The sequence below is a fragment of the Haemaphysalis longicornis genome, unplaced genomic scaffold, assembly GCF_048455015.1.
Source record: "Haemaphysalis longicornis isolate Haplotype H1 unplaced genomic scaffold, Haemaphysalis longicornis Haplotype H1 scaffold_5, whole genome shotgun sequence".
Classification (NCBI taxonomy): Eukaryota; Metazoa; Arthropoda; class Arachnida; order Ixodida; family Ixodidae; genus Haemaphysalis; species Haemaphysalis longicornis.
Window position 1 is genome coordinate 141,843,300 of NW_027526385.1, and position 23,849 is coordinate 141,867,148.

A 23,849-nucleotide genomic window follows, 5' to 3' on the forward strand; every position below is an offset into this window, starting at 1 on the left:
AGAGTAAGACATTACGCAAATATACGACAGGAAATTAGTACACAAGAGATATTTACAGTGTTCTTTTATTAAAAATTCATCAATGCTTGGTTTTTCGATAGCAAATGATAATCTACATCTACTGCAGAACACCACCACCTCCTGGCGGCATATAAAAAATCATGCGGCAACAACACCGAAAGGTTCCACTAGCTAGGTTCCACGTTCTGCTTGGAACGCACGTGGAGCACAACCACGCGGCTCTATAAATCTTCTAGTCAGCCGCCTCCATTCACGCGCGTGTCCGCCGTACTGCAGCGCTGGCATCAAGGAACCCGGCCTGTAGCAGTAAAACGCAGTAAATTTAAATCGCCTTGCGCGAACCTTTAGTGTGTTTACGTTGTAATGAGCGCGACGATACAGGAACAGCATGAGGGGTGAGCGGGAATGCAAAGTGGGGCATTTCCTTGGCAAATGTCTACAAAGACTATTGTCTTTTGACGACATTTGCAACAAAAGGAGCAGATACGCGGCCAATTTTTTGTTTGATGTATGCACAGTTGGTGTTCAAATATTTGTCGCGCTTAATAGGAGGGTTATGTAAGTCTTCATTTGTTTATTCATTACTTATCGTTGTTCTCCGAACCAATGTGTACATTTATTGTTAAGTCTCGTAAAGAAGCGGCCTAGAAAAGCAAAAAGGAATGGTTTGTTAAGTTTATTCGTTGTTACCTTTCAGTATTTTTTTTCGCTTAAGAATTAACCCTATTGTCCCTAATACTTGCGAAATTACTATCTGGCCTGTTTTCGTTGTGGGTGTGGCGCACTGCAATCTTCACTGCAATCCAATCTTTTTTTTTTTCAATCGGCTGCACCCGTTATTGTTAACCTACGCAGCAGTTGTCGTACCTCTTGGGCGTTTGTCACGGCCCTGTAATTAGGTTCCCGGTTCTACGGCGTAAATTTTCGAGGTTCGATTAGCAGGACCTCTCTCACCGCATTTTTTTTTCTCGAGGTGTGTACTCGCACCACCTGCTGGCGGGCTTTTTGCCTGCTCCCCACTTTCTTCAGTCTTCTTTCCCTAGCATTTTCAATCTCTCCAATTCCCCAAGGACACACGAGGATCCACCAACGCTCCACGCCAAAACTAAAACCCTAAAGAGACCCACTCCTAGAAGAGTGAACACCAGGGTGCGACGGTATGCGGTGGTTACACTCGAAAATAGAGAAGAAATATTCTCAATAGCTATCTTATGGCTTCTATATATCATGTAACAATTGTATTTATCATTGTATTTTCTAGCTTTCAAATCGTATTTAAAATTCTTCAACAGGGCCATTTGGATAAACGCAAAAAAGAGGACTCGGCCTGCATTAGCGGCGGTGTGCAAAAGGTGTTATGTAAAGTTGTCTTCAAAAACGTTTTTTTTAAATAAGAAAGCGCAATACTGGTGATACTAGCCAAACCGCTGCCCCCCTCTCCGCATCCCCCCCCCCCCCTGGGCCGTCAATGCGAATTGCCAAGATGTGATTAGGGCCTACACGCGATGATGTACAGGAAAGCCATGTTAAATACAGTCTGTAATTGAGCTTATACTCAAACATGGCCTTGCCTGCAGGAAAATGCGCTTAGTGCAGTGAATTCTAGCATCTGTGGCTCGCCGGGAACTGTTTGTGCGTTTTGGAATCGTATCCCGCGCATTGAACTAGTGAGTGGGCGATGCAAGCTGTAGTCCGTATCCAGAACACTTGGACTTCGTGTGTTGTAAAGAAGGGAATAGTGATACAATGGTGTTTCCTATCTTATGCTTACTGAGTACGCCTACATTATTTTATTCAGTGTTTGTGTTGTGCATACACCCACTTTCGATTTATTTGTGTGGAGTTTGTTGTCGACTGGTGCATACCAACCGTTCTGCCATTTGTTTGGCTAACCTTTCTTCTGTCGACGAAGCGTGCGTTTCGAAAAGTACAAAAGAAGTTTTACCCACGAAATGGTGGACGGCGAGAGAAGTTTTTGTCTTATCTGTGACATGAATATTTCTGATAGAACAAGCACAAAGATTACCAGGGCTTGCGCTGTAAATGTCGTTTCAAATCGCGCGCCAACAGCCGCAAAGGGTTCGCACAACATCCGACAGATGGCGACGAGTGTACTGGCCAGTAGGTAGACGCAGTGGAACATCCCCCTCGCGAGGGGCACGATCAAATGCAGAGCATTTCCGGGGGCGCACTACGTCAAGTAGTTTGCGTTACGTTAATGTTGGCGCGTTCGTAGGGTCCCGTTCTGTGTCGGCTTTGTGGCGCAGTGGGTGGAGTACCATGTACATTGCGTTTCGCCCGCAGTATCGAGGGTTCGAAAACTGGCGCCGGATAGTATTTTCTTTTTTTTTAATATTAGGGAGGGGTGCGGACTGCAGGCGTCAACGCGGGTGACATCGTGAGTTACTGAAATGTTCTGCATTTAAAATGATTACCTACATTTAAGGTGTACCCAAATTATATTCTCAGTAAGAACAAAACACCGATTACCAATCTTTATGTGCCACGCTCTGTGGCTAAAGTCAGGCTACGACGTATTTCCTGTTGGTTCTTTGCAGTCACTCTTCAGTCTTCCAGCATGGCGTTCACAGATTAGGGAAGGAAATCGTGTCACAATTGTTTGGGAATTGTATGTGTTTTTATTTGAGGTATTAATAAAATATTTCGTTCACCGGGAACTTTTTAATGGGAGCTTGCTACTAGTCAACATTTAGTTAGGTTCTGAAAGCTTTTCATGCTGCCTTTAGGTTACTAGATAATGGAATTATAAAATACCTCTCTATTTACCTACGGTGAGAAATTTTTTTCTACATGGTATGAATACTTACATTACTTCCTTTTGCCCGAAATACTGAAAGATACATGCGTTACAGGTTTGCAATTCATAAGTTGAGAAGATCGTACCAGTGAGTGCATAGTAAAGAAATCTCAGTTATTGCTGGTATAGATATCAAACAATAACTGTAATTTCTATGTGCTCCAGTTCGAAGAGAGTTTTTGTGGATGTGAAAAGGTCAGTTTCCACGTCACAGCAGATAACGTTCACACTACAAACTCGACTTCTTGAACATCCACTTGAATTCATAATCATTTGAAATTTTGAAAAATAGAGAGCACCTAATTTTAAAACCACTAAGTCATCGCCCTTTCACACAGCATTTGAAATAGAATGCTACTCTTTTAACAAAGATACAGGCAGATGACAGCGGATGGCAAGTTTGAACACGAGAATTGCAACTGCCAAGGTATTCACTCAAGATACGCGTTCACTCACTCAGGCATACTCACAAGGGAATGCATTCTACATCAAACGTGCCTCGGTGCACCTATAAAAGTCGGTGCGTCGTGTTGGCGGCACAGAAAGAGAAGATGCCGAGAATGCAACACTACCATTTGTGCGTCTTCGTTGGCGCTGTTCTCCGTAAGTGCTCAAGGACATTGCTGTTTAAACTCTTTCGTTTTCTTCTGTAAAACTGTTGTGACGCTGAATGCCCTAGCATGCTGCGACAAGTAATAAATTGACAGCATATTACCGTCTGTGTACAAAATTTGCGGTGGCAAATTGAAGTTCCTCGTAATCGTTTCTGTTGTTGGCTAGTATAACACCGAGGTTCCAATTACCGGGATATTCGCTATGTATTTCGGGAAGAAAAACTTTCAATTAGTTCAACATATGCGCTAATTGCACCCTACGCTGTTTATAATGAGCTAACCACTGTTTAAGAGACTGCTTGGGTGCGTGTATATTTATTCACGACACAGATAACCGTGCAAATCGAGTGAATATGATCTTTATAAGGCGAGTAGCAACAAGACAACGTATTTGTAACTAGTCAAAATGTTGTGTGATAGCTGTGAATCTATGTTATGCGGCCGTATAAAGAAGGTGTTATTTATGTTTGAATGTTCTACGAAATCCCATGTTGCTCCTTTGGCTGTTCTGTTGTTTTATGACAAGTATCGACTTTCACAGTGAAGCTTCCAGAAGGCTTTCCGAAGCGGTGTTGGTATTAGAATATTCAGTATGAACGATATCCCCTTACGCGAAATACTACAGTGCAACATTTTCGTTCATAAAATAACAACCCTTGAAAAGTTTATTTTCCCTTAATATTCATCCCAAATTTAAAACGTGTGCTAAATGAACACAAAAAAATGCCAATTGAGCTTTTAAAGGTCCTGTGCAATTACCTCACTAAGCAGTAAAAACAAAAGCATATGAGGACATCATCCGCAACGAAGAAAAGTATAATTCGAAAGAGACAGGAGGCTATGTGCTGATCCAAGATTCAAGCATAAAATACACCCTCAATCCCAAGAAGTCATAGCGAGTGCTATGAGGCACGCTACGGCAACAACTCTTTGTATAGCCAAATTGTGGGCATCTGCCTAATTTGTATATATTGGTATGACGTCGCACCAGGTATATCTGAAGAGGGGCCGCACACACCGTGAGGTAATGCCTTATGCATAGGGTGACCACACTCCTGGAGTTTGAAAATGGGACACCTCAGACTGGGAAGGGGGGAAGAGAAGCGTAGAAAAGCCAAAAGTTTGACATTTGCTTGAGCGATTTAGTTCAAAGAAGTGCTCTAATTTAAAAGGAAACATTTATCACTAAGCCCTAATTCGGGCCCAGGGAACAGGCCATTGACATTTCAATTACATGTATTCATTTGAAACGTTCCGTTTCGGGTCCTGCGTTGGTGTATCTTAACGACGATTTGTGTTTAGGGGAGAAGCTCCTTTGGGGCTAGGGCTGTCTGCGTCGCGTGTCGTCGTCGTCTCACGTCGTCGTTGTCTCATGTCGTCGAATTCTCAGGTTTTCACGATACAAAAACACCGGAACACTCGTTTTCCAACGCCTCATGCTAGAACGTGTTATCTCCATGGAGAAACGCACGTACTAAAATTTCGAACACCCCGAGACACCCGTTTTTCTTCAGCGCTGGCTCGCTTTCTTCTATTCCTCTTCGTACTCGCTTTAACTATAAAATTTTCAGTTGTCCCTTTTGAATTTCATTTCTCTTCCGTGTTCGTAATTTGTATGTTGCGTATATAATTGCGAACGGTGTGGCAAGAGAGAGAGAGAGAGAGAGAGAGAGTTGCAGTCATTGAACAGTTATAATCACCTTGCTTTGCTCCTCCCCAGGTCTCACGTTCGTACAGATCGCCCGGATATTTTGTGATCATGCAAGAGCCAATTGTAAAATGCTTGGCACTTGTACACAAAGCTCAGTCGACAAGTAATACTGTACACACTGTTGACACCAGTTTGATGCCCACGTCGAGTTCACAGTGAAAAAAAACGTGGTCAACTAGAACCATGGTTCGAGGAAAACACAGAGCCACTTCAGCGTCGCGAGAAATCTCAGACACGCGTACATCCCCTGCTGTCAGCCATTTAAATGCTTGTACACACCTCTCAGCGAGCGAAATACCTGAAAAGTTTCAAACTCCTGAGAATGGTCAAGAGTGCAATGATTTGTTTGACAATGATCCACTGGTGAAATAATTCCTCTTCAAAGCATTCTTGGGGAATAACATTTAGAGTGTTCCTGGGTAAGAATACATGAAAATGTTACTCTCTTGCTAAATATTTTGAAATATCTATGGTAATATTTTTAAATTTTACTTGTGGCGATTCATCACATTTCTTGTTCTAGACTTGCTCTGCGGAAATTTTGAAACCATGCAGCCCTGGAAAACCGGGACATGGTTGTTTATTGGTACAAAAAGAGGGCAAAACGGGATGTCTGGTCACCTACCTACGCACTAATGGTTCTTATGACAGCACGTACACATAAGCCTTGCCCAAGGAGGCTGCTCTTTACCCACGCTTCTCTTTAACCTTCTGTAAATCGTTGAAACAATAATAAATCTTCTTTTATATGTATAAACTCAAAAGAAGAGGCAGTACTTGCGTACTAAATATACAAGCTATAGCTGGCAATCTAGTTTAATTGTTTGATAGTGACAAGGTTAAAGTTTGTTGCATTGTAGTCGTGGGAGATCAATGAATTTTCATTATACGCCGTTTTTTAAGGTACAAGGAATATTGGTGAAGTGGCTTCGATTAACGCTTCGCGTAAAGAGAAATTTGGTTGGAAAAAAGTAATTTATTAATAAGTATCTCAAAACGTGTCGCTTGAAGTATGCAGAAACAACAGTTATTGTTTGGTAAAATTGTACACGTCATAATTGTATGGGCTCTACTTTAGCCACCATACTACATTCTACATAACGAAGAGGAAGCTGCCGTTACCATCGAAAAGTACTAGAATTTAGCTAAATATTTTTATTAATACTTATTTAGGAGATTGCGTCACTTTAGCCTCGTCCAAGGGGCGGTCAATGCGCACTAAATAAATATTTTGAGAAAAAAACTCTTCTGATACGAATTTTTACTCTACACTGGTGAGTATGAAACTTGTGGTGACTTTGCGCAGCCCTCGATCACTTAGGGTATTTGAGCTTCCGGGAAAAAATAGCTACTTTTGAATATTAACGCCGATGTTTCCGGCTCAGTTTCCTTCAGAAGAATAGCCTCACTATTGCGGAATGATGTCAGTGGCACAGGAATCATTGGTAACCCACAATACATTTCGCATCTCCCCCCGTTATTGGTCAATTTTTTAAAATTCGGCAGCCCCTAGGTTTCCGCTTTGTGTGGAGAATTTGATACATAAAAGCTGCTCAATGACTTTTTCTCTGTATTTATTCCCCATAAACGCATTTTTGTTTGAAGCCGCATTGCTAGGTTTGCCAAAAACGTTGTGGTGGTATATCAGCCCACATAAATACTTTTTTCTTACATCTGTTACACTGAGAAATAAAGAATGGTATGAAAGCATGCACAGATAACATTTCTTCAGTGTCCTTTTATATACTTGGGTAAGATTTCTTCAGCGGTTTCTATTCTGTACCTCATACCTCTTACAATTCGGAAAAATATATCCGCATTCGCAGAATGTAATAAAAATTTTCAATTTCCTGCTATGGCTGTAAAAGCAGAAAGCAATCGATGAAAATAGCTATGAAACGAAAAATGAATGGCAGGGAAAAGCCATATTCTTTTGCACCAATAAAGGCAGACGAAAATCCTCTCAATAGCATCTCAGTTACTTTTGTTAACCCTGCCAGCGCCATAGATTATTCTCGAAGTAAAAAAAGGGATGAATTGTAATAAATTGCGCTCGAAATTACACTTCGAAGACAAGCCTGTAAACATATGAAATTTTACAGAAATAAAATATTTGCAAAAAGTTTGCTCCAAGTAAGAAGTTATAGAAACTGCTAAAAAACGCAATCGCAGCAGGTACTGAATAACGGCTGCTAATTTTGGAACGGCGAGTACGCTCCACAACTTCATGTTGTTGAAAACGTCCCCAGGACGCTTCTTTGTAATGCGGTGCAAGCTCCACCTTAAATATTTTTTTTCTCACAGGCTAACGTGATTACGGTTACGGCTATGGTTACTTTCGCGACGTTTCACAATTTTTTTGATTTACGAGCGTTTTTACGTGTGCAGGTGAAACAAATATAACCTAAACATACCTATTTTGTTGCGATCTAAGGAGAAAAGAGTTGAGGTGGATGTTTACATGCTGTCCGATTGGACCGATCTCAGTAATGACGGAAAGAACTTCTTATTCTATTAGAGTACCTGTTGGAAACCACTATCCAGAACCCAATAAAATAAACGCAAGAAAATGCTTTGGCATGAGTACCACCTGAAGAAAATTTCAAGCCCAAACTTAACTTGACAAGTGGCAGTGGGTTAAAGAAAATAACTCAAAAAGAAAGATGTGACCTTAGAACTTTTTCTATTCCCTCCATAGCGGTAAAACATATGGCGTGTCGATTCTCCACTGTATGTCGGAAATACTGAGTGAGGGAATATCATACAGAACTTTGCGTTGTCCTATTTGAAAAGCTCGAGAAAGAATATCCCAAAGGAACATTTTTCAATATTGCGACGTTGTTTCAAAACGCTACGTTTCGCAAATGGTTTAGCAACGTGCAAGTGTTAACGTTAAGGCGTTGTCAGTGTTTTTTGGGGAACAAGCTTAGCTCCAGCTTCCACAAGCACATGTACAGGAGCAAAGTGGTCGTTATCAGTTTCGATTGCATTCCTCGGAAGCGGCTGCTTGGTGTTACCTGCTATACTGTGTCCCGATTACTGGATGCGTCATAAATCGTCGTAGCGCGATTCTACAGTGACGTATGCACAAGGGCTCAAATAAGCCTGTAAGCACCACTAAAGGCGAAAACGTATTGTACCCCTCGCTGCCAATCATCGACAGGGAGGATTGCAGGACACATGGCTATTTTGAAAACGCAGAGAGCGTGCATAGCACTCCGAAGTATTTACCATCTTCGTTCGATTTCAGAGCAATAAAATCGCCATTTCCCAACTAGGAAGAACAAGCTAAGGCAGCAGAAAACATCTCTGTAACCTTCGACCTAAAGCAGATAATTTCGACGGATAAAATGACTTCGTCTTTATTCTGCAAATTACTTATGTACGCAAGCTGCTTTGGTAAAGAAAATGTTCGGTTAAATAATATTTGCATACATAATATTTATTATCGGTAAGACACGTGCACGAAGTGTATTGTCATGTTAAATATGGCTAAAAATAAGATCATGGATTTCAAATAGCCGTAAAGACATTTGGTGCAACGTGTAGATACGTGTGGATAAACGTGTAGAGAAAAAGCACGGAAAGCATTTTTGTATCACTTTTTCGCAATGTGTATAAACTAACAGGGGTCCAGCGATATTATATTGATATAAATAGTCTGTTCTAAAACATTGTTACCAAAGTAAAAGCAAATAAATATTTTAAAATTTTGAACACCCTTATGCAGTTTTGAAAACAGTCACTTTTGTATCAAATTTGGGCTGCAGGGGAAGCTCATTGAATTGTTGACAACGGTGTTTCCAATAGGTTAGGCTGCAATATTAACTGTATGCTTACATTTAGTGCTGGTGCTCTGGCCTTGTGAGCGTGGACACATTGGCGTAACAGCATGCTTTGGCCCGAACGCTGTAAGTAGGTTTTTTTCTCATTCATAGGTTTCACTTTGTTTAAAAAGTGGTATTCAGTAAAACCGTTTTTTTCGTTTGGTACACGTGTGGTGAAAGTCTCTATGAACCACTGATGGTAGCTTAGACGGCAGCCTGATAAACGTAACGTCGCCCTTATCGCAGTGATCAGTTTTCTGGTTCTCCTTTAACGAACCGTCGTGCCCGTTGGTTTGAGTTGCGATTGTTATGCTAAATGCGGCAGTCGGAGGAAGCATAGACTTAGAGAGAGATACTTAAGTACATCAATTTTGATCCTCAGGAGAGCGGTCTTTCTAATCTTTCTTCAAAACTGTCTGCCTATAAAAAGAAGTTCAAATGGAAAAAAATACGTCCACAGCTTACAAGTCGTACCTTTGTAAAATAATTGGTTACACTACACCATACCGTGTAAGACACATATATTAGAAAAAGAATTTTACTTTGTCATTGAAAACACTCAGCATCCTAATAAAAACTTCTGTGAGATTGGCTTAAGTTTTTGTTTTTGACTACAACAAAAAATTTAGCTGATGTGCGCATTTATGAGAGAAACGGCCAAATAAATTTGAGAAAGGTGTGTAAAAACAAAACATTGATAAAAAAATAGCGGACGTGGTTTTCCTAATTCAATACGCGGGAAAATGAATGTTGGTTGAGCAACACACGAACTTTCCGAATTTCTTGGGGGTGGGTGTAAGTGTAGAGAGTTTATGGAAACCTCTGAAGTAAACCATAGTTTCAGTATTAGGGATATAAGCCATGACCTATGGCCCCGAAGCACGCTCATAGAAAGTCACGTAATAATACTACCATTAAATATCAATGTTTCAAAGGAAAACCTTTTTGTGTGAATGGCATTTTTATTCTATTTTTACTCAAACTCTTTTAAACTAAAGTTAACAAGACTACATATACAGTCGCCAAGACTTGATGTACAAGGATTGATTTCATAGTATAGTGCACATTAAAACAGGCCTGGTAGACTACAATGTTTGCAATGTATAGGTTTCTTTATTGCATATCCAGTCAACCTTCCCTATTTTTTTGCGTTTTTTGTCTATGTTGTAAATTTGTCCGCATCTGTCGGGACTATCGGCTAGATTCTACATTGTACAAAGGTTAAACGACCTACTTCTGGGAATAATCATGTTTGGCAAATCGTAAAATGCGTTGAATGCATAGTTTATTAGGTTTAACTTTTTTTGTGTTCCGGGAAACGTAGCCCATAGTAGCAGGTTAACCAAAGGCTGCCTTCGATAACACGCACGCAGCCCACGCATGTGAACAGAAAGTAACCTTGCCTGACACCTAAAAACACGGTTACTCTAAGCCAAGCAAACCCGCCTCTTGAAGCGATACCATGGTGCCTGCTCAAATGAAATTCGGGAGGGGGGGCGAAGAGGTTCTGCAGAAAGTCACCGTTGGTTACAAGCTTTCAAAAGGAGATTGCGCCTTGTGTGAGCTGGAAGAAGGTTTGTGTTGTTGCGCATTGCGGCCTTGATGTCATTATTCATGTCGCTGCTTGATTAGACATTTCCATATTTCTTGTGCACTACAACCATCTAACGGTCCGTAATATTAGGTTGTGCATCTTGTGACTATTTATCTTAGCCTCCTATATAATTTGCTTAGATTTTGTAATCACTCGTGTTTATATAATGGGAGGTGACGGCAAGTACTCGCGAATAATTAAAAGTAGGCTGGCTCTGTCACTGAAAATATAAATCTAAAACTAGCGCTTACTGCCACTGTTGACATAACCAGCTGAAACTTGGCGCCGTACTCAACGATTAGAGAGCAAACTTAGGCCTGCTCAATGGGACATAGAACAAATAATGTTAGGAGTATCCCTCAGGGACCGGAAACGAGGTACCTCGATCAGACAACAAAGTATAGAAAAAGATATCCGATTGAAATAAAAAAGAATTTCACCTCCTGCTGGCGATGTAATAAGACTAACCGAGAATTGGTGGACAATTAGGGTAGCTGTGCGGACAACAAGAGACGGGTCTAGAAGAAGGGGAAGGCCATTAACGCGGTGGTGTGATGAAATAAACAAAATACTGAGGGCAGGGGACAGGGGCGGTTGCAGGTAAATGGGAGAGGCCATCTTCGTGCCGCGGACATAAGTAGGCTGACGATGATGATGGTGGTGGTGATGGTGAGGAGTGTATGTGTCTTTTCGCAAGATCTTACGCTCCTTGTGAATAATTGAGGAATACACCTGAAGTGTACATTCACCCCATCAATGTCCTTTATACGGCGGCTAACCAGACCCGGCGCCCTTCCATAAATGTTGTTCCGTCTGGAGGCTAATTAAACAATTGTTTCTTTAGAAGTCGTGCTCACAGAACAAATGTTCTAATAGTGTTCACTCTGTGGGAAAATGTTACCATATTCTTAAGGGGTGGACAAAATACTTCTCAAAAGAAAGTTTTTTTTTTCAAGTGCTTTGCAGGTGCCAATCTGCGTCCTATATTTCGGTTAGTTCCAGCTAATTGATTTATATCGGTGTTTAGATAACTGCGGCTCCGATTATTCTATATGTTGGATTCACTGACGTGGCACACGTGCCGGCACGAGGCGTGTGAGGCGCCAAGAGTGTGTTGCTAAGGCGACGCCGCCACCTGGTGTCACTCTTTACATTGAGCTCCACAAACTGGCGGTACCTGTCCGTGCTGGAGCCCGATAAAACTCAGCACATGGCAAGAGCAAGAGCTGTTTGATGTTCTAAACGGTGCTCCATCGAGCGCCAAAAAATACCGCCACGCCAATCACTGCTTACTCTCCCCAGCCTGGCACCCTCTACCACATCATATAAGAGTGCCAACGAACTCCAGACTTACCCCCTTTCCCAACTCCACGTTCGAGCAGTGGAGGGCTTCCCTGGTCAGCAGAGACCCGTATATAAAGCTTGAACTGGTGACCCGAGCATAGACACCCAACCGACGTCATGCATCCGGTACTAGGGATGCCTTCCACGGGTCGAGGCCCCCACGTCAGCCTCTGCTCGATAAAAAAAAATATTTATTCTCTCTCTCTATATCCTCTCCGTGCAGCACCCTACGATCTACATATCGCCAGACACGTTGACATTGCCGCAAAAATAACAGAGTAAAAAAACTTCGCAGCCTACTTACGCTAGAAAGTGCGTCTTCATGGAGCACGTCGCGTGCATATGCTAGAGAAAGACTATCGCCCCTTAAAGATGTGTCACCCGTTTGAGGAGAGCCACAGAAATACCGTTGCCGAACGTTTTGCAGTGCGAAAGCCCAGCTCAAGAGATTTGTTCAAAAGCTGTTTAAGATCCGCCAGCGTTTAAGTAGACTGATAAGTGAGAGCACCACACGGCTCAGGAGATTCCTCGGGTGCATCAGCTGCTACGCTACCGGCTTATCTAAATAAGCACAAGTGTGAAACATTTCTTCAAAAACACTATTGGCTTTTCTTACTCGACCACGCATTAACGGAAATTTCTGCCGATATCCCTGGTCGCAAGCGTATGGAGTGTCTGCGTCTGCAGCACCGTATCGCTTTCATTCGCTGCCATAGATTCTTTATACGATGCTGCGAAGTTCCCGATGACGCGGAAAGTCGCGACAACATAATGCGAGTGCAATTAATAATATATCTTTTGACACCGCCGCCCAGAATCGGGTTGACATGGGGCAGACGGACGCCGTTGTGTTTTTTTCTCAGAAAACAGGCGCAACGCGCATAGGCAGGACCACCTAGCTCAGTCAGAGCTGTTTCCAGTGTTGTCAGGCGAGACAATATCCCGCTAAACTTTTCAGAGAATACCATCTAGAGTACCTGATGCTGGAGCATTAAAACATTAGGCAATGTGCATTTTGCGGTGCTCTTTCACCCGAACAGCGGCAGTGAAACAAGCGGACTCACAACATCGTAAAAATGACGATGTATCTCGTGTCCCTTTTAGCATATTCGAGATATGACTAACTGGATTTCTTGGCGCTTTTCATAAGCAGGCTAATATTTAACAAGGAAAGTTGGAGAAAGTAAAATTGAACATGAGAGATATACAGATGAGAAAAAAAGAATTCAGTCCCCTTGCACTCTGCCAAGTAGGGCCGCGTGCGGCGCTGGGCGCAGTGCAAAGATTGCATGAAAGAGGCTTGCTTGCATTTGGCGGTTGACCATTATACCTAGCCAATTAGGTCAATACGACTTGGAGGAGCTACACTTATATTCCAGCACATAAACATGGGTAGTAGGTCTCCAAAAAGACTCGACAACACAGGACCTGAAGTGGTGTCGCATCCGGCCATTAGACGTCCACGCTAAAAATTCGCACAAGAATAACAAGCATGTCATCGGTATGAGCATGACGCCTGGCTGTGAGTGGACGCATACCCCTCATCTGCACGCATAACCGGAAGACACATTCGGTCCCCGAAGAGGTACAAGGCCAGCACTTCCGTCGCGATGTCAATCCCGATATTATGTTGTCGATATGCTATCCCATCTATACCGACCTACATTATACTAAACCGCTTCTATTAACCAAAGAATGCGAAACTTAAGGCTAATATTAGATTTCGCAATGAACATATTCACGGGTCTTAGTAAAATTGTAGCAGTGCTGTTTTTCGAACACATGGGCGTACGTTTTAAAACGGACTATTTTGCGCTAGGAACCTGCGGCTATTTTCTTTCTCACTGGCGTAATACAGCGAAAATGAACAAAAAATCATACCACCCGCTAATGGCAAATTATGGCCCTAAAATTTTTAACCGCTAATCTGGGTGGTTTACATTAAAATAATTAACGCACCTCCACGAAGTGAATCATGATGACTGCGCGACACACTGGGGATCGTTCTTTCCGTAAATCACCCGTGAGATTGCTCACTGGTGCTAAAACGATTTCCAATCCAATCGAGTCCAATCCATTTCAATCTAATCCAATCTAAATCAAATTCAAAGTAACCCAATCGCATCTAAACCAATACTCTTCGCGGATGCGCTGCATGGCTCTCCAAAAGCACTCTCCCTCTCTCTCTCTCTCTCTCTCTCTCTCTCTCTCTCTCTCTCTCTCTCTCTCTCTCTCTCGCTCTCTCTCCAACCTTTAGTGAGTCTTTTATTTTGTTCTTCTTAACCTTTTGTGAAACCTTTGTTCACAGATGTTTCGATTTACATGGTGATGTGCCGTGAGCGCGGACGCCGGACGCGGCGCAAGGCTCGGCCATAAGGTGCCTCGCCCCTGAAACGTTTCGCCTAGGTTAACCAATCAGGTTACTGGTCGTAAATGGTCATTACATCCTCGATATTAGCGATGCTTTTAAGCAAGTTCATTCTCGCCACTCCTGCATCTGGGTCATCATGTTGCACGGCCATACCAAGTCTTCAGAGATTGCACGCTTAAAGCCCTATACCCGTCAAGTTGAACGAAACCGCCATTACGTTTTCGAAGGACACGTATTTGTGTAGAGGCGCCAACAGTTATCGCTTTAGTGTCTGCTAGAAAATGTCCCAGGGGGACACTGTGTCAGAGCAGTCAACGAAAACGGGTTGCGCAGTATACACTTTAAGGAATGTTTGCAATTCAGCGTGACCTCTAAAATATTCTCTTCTCCCGAAGCCATGGACTTACAGGTAGCCTGCCGGTATATAGTAAAAAGAACAGGCCTTCTGCTAAATATCTCTCTGGCTTTTGTTTCATTCGCTTTCAAACGTATTTACCGGAAACTGTACGGTATAATGAGTTATAAACAGGCACAGGTAATTCAAATAATCACATCCTTGTCTAGTTTTTTGTGGGGCAGAAGCAAGGTGTTTGTAAGAAAATCTGGCGTTTGGGACTCAAAGGTCCAAACCACCTCTTTCCAGAAACTGCTGGGAGCTTTTACTTTCAGTGCAATGAACGAGACATCAAAATTTTGTTAATAGTTCATCAACGTTGTTTGCGTCACCATTCGTGTTTAAGAGTGGTCTGGCCTCTCGGGAAATGAAGACAGCAAGCAATCTGTCTTAGAAAAAGGTGCATCAGCCCCATGCCACAATTTTTAACGAGAATAAACGAATTAAAACTGCTCAAGTGTCCCCCTCTTGAGCGCGGAATAAACAAAACAAAAACCATGGCACGTTTCTGGATATTACCAATTCACATGCGGAACACATCAAGCACATCTCATATTTTAGCAACCAAGGATACTATAAAGACAGAAGCACTCGAAAACGCGGACAAATCTAGGCTCATTTCTCTTTAGCGTTTAATCCCGGGCTTTTGCAGTTTCTTCAGACCAAAACTCGATTTCGGTTTGATACCGTTTTGTGGCACAACTCGGTATCTAGTAGGCGAGGTGCTCCAAATGAGGTTTTAATATTCCTGTGGTGCGCTCTCCCAGTCGCCAAACTCAGTGCCCATGTACTTGCTCGGGATGCTTGTGCTTCAGACCAAAACTCGGAGATGTTTTCATACCGTTCTATTCGCACTATTGGTACCTTTAGTGGTCGATGTGGTTCAACTGAGGTTCACAAATCCCTCTGGTGTGCTCTATCAGTATCCAAGCCAAAGGCGTATATACTGGCTCCAGTTGATACCGCTTCGTGTCTGCTAGCAAAATTCCGTCGCTACGCGAACAGCTGTTTGAAACTATATTTATCACAGCACACGACCTCAGCATTGTTAGTACAGCAAATAACTTGAACTCCCCCTCACACAACGAAAACCCACCAATCTTAACAATGTAGGATGAAATGGCTGTAGGTTCAAGCAAAGTGTAGTGCTCCGAAGGGCATCGTTGCTTCATACTCGACAAGAGCTCAAAACTCCTACAAGTATTTTATTGAGGGTTAGGCTCGTGTAGCAGTTTGAATACCACATTTACCGAAAATCTAGAAAAACCGAGCCTTCATTGATACGCTCAACCACTCGAAAAAGAATCTCGTTTTTTACTCGGCCAAAGGCTTTCGACAGGTCTAGCTGCAAAATAGCAACCCTATCATTGAATCGGCGGTTTATAAGTGAATGGCAATACAGGTAAACTTTCTGTGATTGAGCGACGTTTTATGCCGTGGTTTAGCATTCACCCACCATACCGTCGGTGGGTGAATGCCAGTCGGTGAACATTTTTCTGGAGCTTTCGTAGATATTTTAGCTGCATTTGCGAGTTTAATTGGTGTACTATCGGCAAAAGTATAATACATTGGTTCACTATCACTTTTGGCTTAGGTTTTACTCAAAGAGGGGCCAGAATCTCTTCACCTAATGCGAGGACTATAACCCCGTGCAGAGGCTCAGAAATTTAGCATTTTACGGCTTGGTAAAATGCAGAGCTCAGGCTATCAGTCCAAGTCGCTTTATGTTGGATTAGCTCTACTATGACCTCTTCTATTTTAGATCACATAATAGGTGCCCGTGTACTTGTTTAACTTCACCCCCCAGCTTCGGCTTAAGGTCTAACGGCTGGTCTTTAAATTGATATTTTAGTGCTGCTTTTTGCCGATAAGCCATTGATAATATTCCACAATGCTCGTTTTATATTTTATTTATGAGGAGCATGATCGAATTTAGAGATAGCGACCTGCCTCTGCTCAGGGATTCCTTGTTCTGAATGCGTCATTGCTTCATTGGTTTTTCAGTTAAGTCCGACGCCACTCCCCCGGCTTGCGCTGCCTTTGAACCTCACGTCTTCGGTGTGTATGGCTTTTCTCGCTCAGCCGCCGTTGCTATTTAGTCTCCCTCCGGGCCCGTTACCCTCAGTATTCGTCGATTCATCCGGTTATTTGTCCACCGAACGCTTTACCACCCGTATATGGCCCGCAAAATACGCCCACAGCAGATGACTCTTTGCAAATGCATTCTGTAGCGTTCAAAGCATTTCAAAGGGTGCGTGAATAACAAAAAGTAATCCAAAAATATATATTAAGCGTCTTTTGTTCCATATGAGTGACAAAAAGAGTATACACAAAGAGGCACTTGGCGTGCACTGTTTTATACCGTGCATAAGAAAAAAACACAGGCAGAGACACTCGACGCTAGATCAATTCAATTGGTTTTGCGATGCGATTTATAGCACGAGTATAACAAAGAAAACGACGTCACAGTTTTGATTGGCCGTGAGCGTTTGTGGAGGCAGCGTTGCAGCAACATGGCTAGTGATTGTGTAAACAAAGAGCTGCAGTGGGTCTGATATCAAGGTTTTAGGCTATAGTCGACATCGGCAGAAGGCTCAGCGACATAGCCAAAAAACGCATTCGGAAAAAATTGTGGTTAAAAATCTTGTGCGTTCCTGCGTCGTAATTTCGCCAACTTACTGCAGGCAATGGTATTGTTTACGCATCTGAACATTCCAGGTAGCCGCACGATAGAGTAAATTTATTTTCATCACGTCCCCACCACTTAGGTACGGGGCAGTGGATCAAAAACATGTTCCTGAGATAACTACGCTCCTAACCGCATGTATTGACCGGGAACGGCTGCCCTTTCAAAGTGACAATTCGCTGTGCTTGTAAGCCAGCCTAGAGAGATCCTACCACAGTGCTCTAGTTATGGTGAAAACGCCACAGCCGCTGAAGAGGTTGCCGTAGAGTAGTGCTCCGTTCATCAAAAAAACATTTTTTTGCCGAAGAATCGCAGCGCTTCAACGTACAGAATGGCCCTATCGGTTCTGTTTTAAACAAATTCAAGCCTTCCGTTTTAAACCTTCACTTTTAAAGACGAGCTCCGCTTAAAAAACAGCTTCTTGACGTGAAGTCAAAGAAGAAAGGCACCAGAATATAGCAGTTAAACAAAATACTTCAATATAGGAATCCTATTCGAGCACAGAAGTACCGTAGCAGTGTGGTGCACACACTTTGTTGAAGTTTGCGAAGCAAACAAGGGCGTCTAGACTGAACCGTAAATTCTCGGTGGAGGCCGGTAATATATGTAGTTATGGTACAAACTCTATTGATTGATACGACCGTTATACCTTTTATGCGAGCAGTCACACGTTGCACTGCAAGCGAAGCGAAGCTGGAGCCTTTGGGGAATAACTCTCCACCATCTGACGGAGCGCTTCACTCCTACGCAGAAATATTTCGCCAAACTGGCTCCCATAGTCCCCAGCTCCTATGGGAAGGTTGCTATCTGTGGTCGGTCATTATTTTGAGTGACCGCACCAGCATTAAATTGCCTTTTATCTATCTTTGCTAGAAATCTTAGTTCATCTCTAAAAGCGCGTTTCGTGGTGGTTTTGCCTAACCACAAGGTTTTTTCCAGGCCCGTATTACCGCCCTCTCATGCCTTTGTGTCTCGATCGGGTGGAATTGATGATAATGTTGTTTGAAGGTTAATGGCACAAGGTCAGCTAGGGCAAATTCGCCAAGAGAGTGGTTTGATGAATAGGTGACAGCTAACACTGGTTAGTGGCAACACGAAAAAAATCAGTTAAAGATTATGAGCACGGCTGGTGTCAAGGGCCAGGATGAAGACCAAGAGTGGTTAAAAGATAAATAAGGTGGCTGGTGTATAGAACGAGGGGTAAAACTATGGGTGGTATGTGATGAGCTTTAAGAAATCAACTTCTGAAAGAAACTTGAAGGTGCTCTGGACAGAAAACATGGCATCGTCTCCTAAAAAGTATGAGGGATATTGAGTCTATACTATACAGCCTGGGCAGGTTCCTTGCTGTAGGGTGTTGGGAAGGAACAAATAGTCCTGCCAAGATTTACGTTCTTTTAGGTGCAGAGCACTTTAGGTGCCCGGCTTATCGTTGTAGCTCGTTCGGGGTCACGCAAGGCTTCGTCAGCCTTCACCTGGAGAGTGCTGTAAATCTTGTATTTTACGTTGCCTACAAATGTCTCGACCTCCAGAAGCTTCAGAGGTAACATGCACTGATCCCACTGCAACCTTCCTCTTCTTGGTGATATCTCACATCCAACGTCACCAGGCTGGGGTCACTTATGGTAGCTTGCTTCACGTGGCAACGGCTACAAAAGACGCTAAACGCTGTAGGTTTACATATCCGCCATCGTGGCGAGCATGGATTCCAGCCGGAAATTGTGAGCTGCGTAGGTTTATCTTCCCCACGAGGAGCGCCTGCTGGCGTTTTTTGCAGAAGCAGTAAAATTACTGTCGACCTAATAACAGCCCGAGAGCGAAACACAATAAATCTTCCACAAAGGTTTCACCACACGATTCGTTTGTTCCTCGCTGTCTATATTTTCCCTCCTTTACAACGGTAGTGTTTGGTAGTGTTTGTTTTTTCTTCTGGTAGTGTTTGTTTTTTCTTCGAGGCCAGCTCTATACGTAACTGCCGCCGCATCTGCCTCGGCCTCCTGAAAAGGTCGTCTTGCGACCGCTGAAGCTGGCTGTCTGCCTTTGGACCTGATTCGACTCTAGAAAACCCGGCGAATACCTCTGCGACATCGGCGACACGCCAAACGCCATATCCAAACGCGCATTGTTCGAAATGGTAATCTGAGTGTCGGGCAAAAATTCAGGACACTAAATCCTTCCGTTCCCCATGCACCAAAAGCAATGCCATTTAATTTCCCACCCTGGACACTTTCGCTCTTGCATAGCAGATGCAGCATCCCCGGAATGGACTCCAAAAAGAACATGTGTCAAAGTGCACTCGTACAATTACAACATTGCTATATCTGCCGGTTGTACTCTGCCGCACACCACGTCTTAACAGATGGCTAGACGCACACCTGAGCGGAGTTCCTCCGGGATATGTATTCGCTCTACTGGCAAAACGTTCGCTTATCGCCTCTAGCATGCGACATCATCTATGACCGTCGAGCATCACGCTATCAAGAAAGCTATAAGCTACATTTTACGACAGTGGCCGAAGCAATGGACTATTTTCACGGACTAGAAGGCGGCTCTCGAAAGCTTCAAATGCACCGACTACTCCCCCATTCATGAACATGCCTCTCGTGACATCACATGCCTGCATCACCTTGCCAATGACGCTGGACACCGTATAATATTTCAGTGGCTTGCCGGTCACTGTGGTGTTCTAGGAAATGAGAAGGCGGATGAAGCTGCTTGCACGGGCCTGGAAAGGCGCAATTTAAGGCAGATTTTTTTCACTAAGCGTGATCCCACAGCTATAGCGAGACGCTTGTTTTAACGGAATGGAACCATCTCTGGTCCCTTCCAGTGCGTCACCATGCCTTCCTACGGTACATAGACCCTGACCTCAGGATGAGGCAGCCAGAGATACTTCCGCGCCGATTTAAGACGTCATACTACCGACTTCGTCGCAGCGCTTACGCAGTCATACCTTTTTCGAAATTGTGGAGCATTTGCTGTTCCAATGTTCCGCATATATTCACGCAACGTGCTGTCTTGTGCGGAAACTTGAGCGCCTCAGTACAGGACCAATTACTTTGAAAGTACTTCTTTTGTCCATAGCCATCTCCAACGGGTCAACGCAAAGTTCTGGCAGTGTTTTTCGACTATCTGGACGAGATTGGTGTCATTGTAGTAAAAAAGAGTTTCGAAGACACACTTTATAATTTACGCTACTCACACAAACTGACAGTAATTTTTTTATTTTATTTTTAAATTATTTTATTTGTTCTGCTTCTTCATCTTTCTTGTTTTCTGTAATCTTTGGGACTATTTCCCCCTTTACTCTTCCTCCGCCCAGTATCATGTCGGTATTGAAATTCCGGCAAACATCTCTGCTTTCTCTTCTAATAAAGAGCCTACTCTCTCTCTGTCTCTCCGTCTATATCTCTCGTGCATCCGCGAAAACTTGCTGTTAAAAGTTGGCGTCATCAGAAAAAAAAACGAATCACATGTATAAACCGGTCATAAACCGTTTGACAGTTTCTAAGAGGATCGGGAGCGGCTCCGAGCTATAATAGCGTTTTGAATAAGGGCGGCAAAACCAGCAGCACTGTCAGCAAAGCCCGAGTATTAACGGCAGCCGTTTGCAACTTCTCTTCAATTCGGCTGTTGTTAAGGTTTTGTTTGATCACAGGTCGGCGCAACGTAGCTGCCTTTGGCGGCGGCTAGTCAGTGGCAATTCCTTCCACCTTTGTGTTAAGAGCGCCGTGACTTTGTCATTTCTGCTTTTCAAAACTGCACCGCAGGGGATACTTCCCCTTCTACCTTTACTCTTCTATCTCCTTTTGCGGCATGTTTTTTTATACCTAGCGAGAGCAGTAGGGTCGTGTTCCAACGACGGCACCACAACTCCGCCGCTCGTGGCCTCCCCGCGTAAGCATCGTTCATGAGGTTCTCCTACGAGTTCTAGACCTCAGTGGGGCTGCTACAATGACGTACGTCTTGACGTAATGGCTCTGTGAATGTACAAAGCACCGACGAAGGGAGTGACAAGAAACGAGACAATTACGCGTGACGCACCTTTTCCTGCCTCCCGGGCACCGCTGCATGTTTAAGAACTCCGCGCACAAGTAGCTGGTGCGGCTGGTCGGCCGGCATGACAAGGCATTAGTGTAATAGGCATATGTCACGCCGGTAAGCCCTTGATGTCGTGCCCTGAAACCCACCATCGCATTTTGAAAACATCTGTCACCCTGCCGTATGAAGCAAAAGCAGTTCGAACCATGTCTCTCGGTTGGCCGTGAAGCAAGCAGTGAAATTTGCAATGAAGATACTGCTTACTCGTAATAATGACGAGGCAGCTCCTATGATTTGTCTTCATACCAGAAACTGACGTGAAGTTGTTTATTTGGCACACTCTCAGAAGGACCACCTTGGGGCAGCGCTGCCAAACGTCGAAACCTGAAACAAAAGTCCTCTACCCCAAAGGGCTTGGCATCCATATCGCCTTGTAAAAGACCGTGTTGGTTACGTATTTTCCTCCTGACAGCGGTGGCAGGCTCAATTGATATTTTGGATTATAGACTTCAAAAACCTGCTGCCGCGGAGAGACTGAGCAGCTGTCATCGTTCCGACCGATGTCGTAAGTAGACGTTCGCAGGTGTCGATGGCTGGAAGTGGAATTCAACTGGGCCACTGAGGCAGGACAGCGGATCTGTTTTAGCAGTTTTATGAAACCATACAAGGAATGTTCCAAGTTAACATATATTTAGCCCTGGGAGCACCACGGAAATGCCGGGTTTGAAACCACAAGGGAACAGTATTTCGATTTCTGGCAACCGGTAATATGCACGTAAAAGCGAACCCAAAACTCGCCCTGGAAGCCAGCCTGCCAGAAAAAAACATACCGGACATATCGTCAAACAGAGAAACCTTGAAAAAGAAAGCACATTGCAAAAGCTCTCCTGGCTGCAAAAAAATGGCGTCTATATCAGTGTATCCATGCCGGTGATATATGGAAACTCAGACGTATGCCGTTCAATCAAAGCAACCTGAAGGGCTAGTTGGGCATTTTACACGATGAAAGAAAATCCGTAACTAAACACGGGAGCGACAGAAGCGGAGTCACCCTTCTTCGTCCAATCCTGTGTTTGAGAATTTTATTTTCTCATAAATATTTTCGCTTTAAAGCAAAAACAATACGAACAGGCGCCAGTTGGTTGCGATGGCGGAATTGGTAAACGTTCATGACTGTGTCGCTATTGCTGCGGTAGTGCGTATCACGGCTGTTCCCTGGTCTTGCCTACCAATTACATTCTTCTTATTTTCGCTTCCGCTGCAATAGAACGATGTTGTATAGTAGGGCACTGGGTTAAGCCTTCGTAACAGTTGTCGGAAATATCAGTCGTAGACACCTCTCTCTGTATACACGTGTGTCAAAGAGTGTTATTCAACAAAAAAATAACGCATTTACAGTCATCCTAATGCGCCTCTATTCACCGTTTTCGCGTTACTTATTAGGCCACATGATCACTCGCAACAGCTCACCTTTTCTTTCATACCAACCGAGACAGAGGAAGCATAACGGTTTCCACTACAGATGAAAAGGGGTCACAGTACGCGTTTACATACTTTTTGTGGTTTGTCAGTTTTACGCTGCTTACAACTTATGCACGGAACCAGCCAGACAACACCTGTGGCTACAGTAAATGAACTAAGCATTGCGAGTATTAACTAGGGGGCCTACTCAATTATTAGCGTCGGATAGTCCGCGGACTGCCCGAGACTCAATCGGGAGCTCGATTTTTCCATGTATTTTAAAGGAACTTCCGATCCGAAAGCAGTCCTCGCACTGGCCGCGGAACGTCCTGGGCTGGTAAATCGAAGATGCGCATTGTCTGGCCTCATGGAAAAAGGCTCGTTTTAAGCGCGAATACAGCAAAGCAAAAAAAAAACCTCTTGCAGCGAAACTTCAAAATCGTCGTCCCTTCTTCCACGTGTCGGTAACGTTAGTACAGCGACTCACTGGGTCTGCTCGTGCATGAGCCAAAGTGACCGACGATTATGATAATCCGTATTGCAGAATTTGAGCGCAGCTCTTTAGCTGTTGCGTTTTTGCAAAATATGTTAGGGCATAGAATACCAGGCACGCACATATGTATATTTTCCAACAAAACGTATTATTCACGTGTTACTACATCTTCAAGAAACACTCTTTTTCCAGTCATTGATTGTCATAAGGAAGGTTTGAGGCGGAATAAATACAGGGATGTATGTTCGACTTGCAGCGCTAATGCCTGGTTCTCAAAGTTGATGTTTATACAAGTGTTTTGAGAGGTAGTGACCACGTTCAGATCCGTTAGAAGGAGTTGAAAGGGTTCTTCTCGCACACAAACGGCAGCAAATTTCGGTGCGTCTTGATATCTACATCGTAGTCACTCACCACTAACAACTTTCTAGGTCGATAACTGTTATAAAGAGGCTCAGGAAGTACACTACGTCTTTG

The 23,849-nt window shown here is 43.5% G+C and overlaps 1 long non-coding RNA gene across 1 annotated transcript in view; it reads left to right on the top strand.

Moving 5' to 3' along the window:
• The first annotated feature begins 3,391 nt into the window (after positions 1 to 3,391).
• Positions 3,392 to 23,849, top strand: part of LOC144139417 (uncharacterized) — a 47,657-nt gene continuing 27,199 nt past the window's right edge. The window contains exons 1-2 of the long non-coding RNA XR_013316200.1: positions 3,392 to 3,442; positions 9,011 to 9,075. This is a non-coding gene — a long non-coding RNA (uncharacterized LOC144139417). The remainder of the gene's footprint in view (positions 3,443 to 9,010; positions 9,076 to 23,849) is intronic.